The sequence below is a fragment of the Piliocolobus tephrosceles genome, chromosome 5 (assembly GCF_002776525.5).
Source record: "Piliocolobus tephrosceles isolate RC106 chromosome 5, ASM277652v3, whole genome shotgun sequence".
Lineage (NCBI taxonomy): Eukaryota > Metazoa > Chordata > Mammalia > Primates > Cercopithecidae > Piliocolobus > Piliocolobus tephrosceles.
The window spans coordinates 166,863,716-166,868,083 of NC_045438.1; positions in this window are offsets into that span (position 1 = coordinate 166,863,716).

The window sequence follows — 4,368 nt, forward strand, 5'->3', positions numbered from 1 at the left end:
TTTCTTTCTAGACAAGGCCTTGCTCTGTCACCTAGGCTGAAGTGTACTGGTGTGATCAAGGCTCTCTGCGGCCTACACATCCTGGGCTCAAGCAATCTTCTCACTTTAGCCTCCCGAGTAACTGGAACTACAGGAGTGCCACCATGTCTGGCACTTTGGGAGGCTGAGGTGGGAGGATTGCTTAAGACCAGGAGTTCAAGACCAGTCTGGGCAACATAGTGAGACCCCCATCTCTACAGGAAAAAAAAAAAAAATTAGCTGGGTGTGGTGGCCTTGGCCTTCCAAAATGCTGGGATTCCAGGCATGAACCACCATGCCCACCCAGGTCCTCTGTTTCTTTGTAATATTGCTAATCTACTGTAAGCAATCTCAGTATGTTTTCTAATTGCTACTCAAGTAGTTGAGTGATTCTGATTATTTCACAAGGGATCCAGAAATAGCGAATTTTCACCCTATGATGAAAGATAGATTGGATCCCATGGGATGGAGGAGAGGCTCCTGCCCCCAGCTCCCTCCTCTGCTCACACTTCAGGCTTCTCTGTGCTCAGGCTTTCTATTCACAGCCCTGCCCTATCCTGGGAGTTGGGCTCCCACGAGTCTTCCTCCAGGGCGATGCGTTCTCCAACAGTAGTTGAAGAATGTATGAGGTAAAGTTATTTCCAAAGCGTATCACTCCACTGTATCATTTATCTGAATACAGAATATTCCAACACAGGCCGAAATGCTCAGTTTCTCAAAACAGCCTCACCCTTCATAGAATTGATATAGGACAGGGGCAGACAGGGTGTCCTCGCGCCTGTTTAATTGTTAACTAAGGCTCTCCGTGTTTGGGAAGGATGGGGAAGATGTCACTCTTTTGGACAAAAAGTACAACAGGGCTTTCCAGGGGCTGGGGCAAGGGGAGTTGGGAGTCGGTGTTTAGTGGGTGCAGAGTTTCAGTTTAGGAAGATGAGAAGGTGCTGGAGACGGATGGTGGTGATGGCTGCAAAACATGTGAGTGTAGTAATGCCACTGAACTGTGCACTTAAAAATGGCTAAGTGGGCACATTTGATGTTACATGTATTTTACCACAATACGAATGCAGATGAAAAAAGAGATGGCCTTTCTTATGTGGGGTGGTGACCCCTGGCTTGTTCGTGGGAAAAGAGCACATGTGGACATGGAGGATCAGGGAAGGGTTTTCTTCTTGCCATCTTTGTCAGCCTGTGTTTCTCGCTTCCCTGGGATCCGAGAGCACAGAGTGCCTGCTGTCGACTTCATCCTTGTGCTCTGTATACCCAGGGGCAGGTGGGGAGGGTTGACAACAAACATTTTTTTTTTTTTTTTTTTTGAGATGGAGTCTCACTCTATTGCGCAGGCTGGAGTGCAGTGGCACGGCCTTGGCTCACTGCAACCTGCACCTCCGGGTTCAAGCAATTCTCCTCCCTCAGCCTCCCAAGTAGCTGGGATCACAGGTGCACACCACCACACACAGCTAATTTTTGTATTTCTAGTAGAGACGGGTTTCACCATGTTGGCCAGGCTGGTCTGAAACTCCTGACCTCAGGTGATCCGTCCACCTTGGCCTTCCAAAAGTGCTGGGATTACAGGTGTGAGCCACTGCGCCTGGCCTAACACATGTAATTTTAAGGGCCAATCAGGTAAGGTCTATTAGTGAGTCGGCGGGACACTGGGGAGGGTGCACTTGTGTTTCACGGGTGACCACAGCCCTGCCTGTTGATTTCGATGGACACATTTTCCAAAGCACTGCACTGGCTGAGTTATGCACATTGTTGCTAAATTGGCTAAATAGGCCTTGAGCTTGTGGCCTCCTATTCCATGCATACATACATTATTTTATTTTCTTCACAACTTCACGAAGATGGCATTATTGCCATGGTTTGGTGAAGAAACAGGTTCAGAGAGAGGAAGGCAGAGTGGATGTTGGAGTTGGGCAGACCTGTGTTCCCGTTCCTGCTCTTGCCAGTGCTTGGACTCCACCAGAGGCAACAGGACCTTCCGATTTTAATTTTGTTCCCACAAAATTGGGGGTGCTCTCCTTGTCAGCAAGACAAGGAAAAGGACAGCTAAACAGGGGGTAATCATATTTGCCTTGAAAGGTGATTGTGGCTGGGCATCGTGGCTGAAACCCATCTCTACTAAAAATACAAAAATTAGCCGGGTGTGGTGGCGCATGCCTGTAGTCCCAGCTACTCAGGAGTCTGAAGCAGGAGAATCACTTGAAACCAGTAGGTGGAGGTTGCAGTGAGCCGAGATCACGCCACTGCACTCCAGCTTGGATGACAGAGTGAGACTCCATCTCAAAAAGAAAAAAAAAAAAGGTGGTTGTAAAGATTAGAAATAATGCTTAAAGCACCTAGTACAGTTTGCAGAACTTAGTAGGTCCTCAGTAGGTAGTACCTGAAACCATGAAAATAAGTTATAAGTTATATTTTCAACAGGATCTTTTCAATACAGCAAAACATCTGGATATCGAAAGTACACTGTGTCAACATGGTTTAAATCTTCATCCTGGGGAACATCTGGAGAGTTCAGCACTGTGCAGGCTGAACTTGGGTTCAGTGGAGTCTTTTGGGTCACATAGTAGTAAAGAGAGCTGGCGATGACCCTGGCCTTGATATCCAGTCATGATTTCTACTGCAATATGCCAGCCATGGAAGTGCTCTCACCTCTTCCTCTGTGGCAGCCGCCGAGTGAGTGGACGGAAGTGCCTTGGGAGATCACCCCGTGTGTGTACACACATCGCTGGATGATCTGTGAATGTGCGAGCCTTTAAGACATATGGTTTCAACATTGAAACCCTAACATTGAAAGTAGGCCTGCTCTCTCTGTTGGCCCATCAGATCGCTTTTCTGGCGATGTTTCTGGTGTGTCGGACGTCAGCCAGCCAGCCGAGGCACAGGGAGCTCCCTGGGACTCTCTCGTTCTCACATAAGGAAGAACATTCTGCGCTCCTTGTCTTTGTTCAAGTCCAGCTGCCTGCTCTGGAAGAGGAACCACAGGCCTTCCAGCTCCCTGGCTCTGAGACCTGGGCTCTTACAACCATTTAATCCAGAGACCCTGAAATTACAAGGACAGAGTTAAATATATCTGCAGAGAACTTCCCCAGGCCTGCCTTGATGCCTATACACATGTATCGTCATAGTTGTAATGTAAGCATCCTTTCTCCATCTTTCTTCACCCTCAGCATCTCCGAACCTGGTTCACGCATGTGAAAGAGCATTCCAGCAAAGCTCAGCCGGTGGCTGTGGGTGAGGGGACTGGGGAGCCAGCAGAGGGGCCCAGCAGAACCAGTGCCTGCAGGGGGATTTGAGGCTGGAACACAGCTGAACACAGCACTTGCCAAGGCATGTTCCTCACAACACCAGCTGTAGGGAAATTAGCCATTCCTATCAGAAAAAGGAAGACATTCCCTTGATCCAGTACATTTGGGAAAGGATGTTTTTAAGCCCACCTTGTTTGGGGAGATACTTCTTTCAGGCTAGATTATTGATGAGTATGGGATGGACGTGGGCCACGGAGGCTCTGAGAAGACCAACCCAACCAAGTGTTTGACCAAGAAAGGGAAACTCATCTTAGGAAATGAGTCCACGATTCACATCTGCTAAGCCTTGCTGTGTGCTTCATCCGGTGACGTCTATACTCCAGCACCTTCTGCCCTCTGGGGACTGAGGGTGTAATGAGGTCAGGTCTGCACACGAGGGAGACAGCAGCCTGGGGCAGGGGCTGGAGTGAGGTGGGGAGCCAGGGTGTGTTCCCAGCCCTCACTCCTTTTCTTCAGTCTTCATCTGTTCATTTATTTTGTAAATTGCCATCACTAAGGTCTATTATTTTTGGTTTAAAAATTCTTGCTCTATTATTAAGTAGACATAAGTGAGTTAATTTCTCAAAGCCATGACCACCAAACATGTACGTTAACAAACAAAACAAAGCATGGCAGTGATCAACCAGCTATTCGGAGCCTAATTCGCGGCCTGTTTGGATCCATTAGCCCTCAAAATAGATTTTGGTCAAATAAACAGTCTAGCAGCTACCTGCAGACGAATCACATAAAACAAATAACTACCAGACCCACTCTGTGCCTTGCAGACAATGGGAAAATCCATTACTTCTACTGTAAAATAGATCTAAAAATACTACTCGCTTCATACTGAAAGTTCATGTGCGTCTTCAGAGGGATATGTGAGCTCCTGTGGCCTGGTTTCAGTGCAACCTATTATCACCACATAACTCCTAATAATGTTCCCAAATAATCCTCCCTAGTCTGTATGAAGAACTTCCTCCCACAATTTCCCTTGGTTTGCTTCCCTCGGTTTTATACGATGCTGGCCGCCCAAGTGCCTGGAATCCTGCCTCAGCAACCCAGA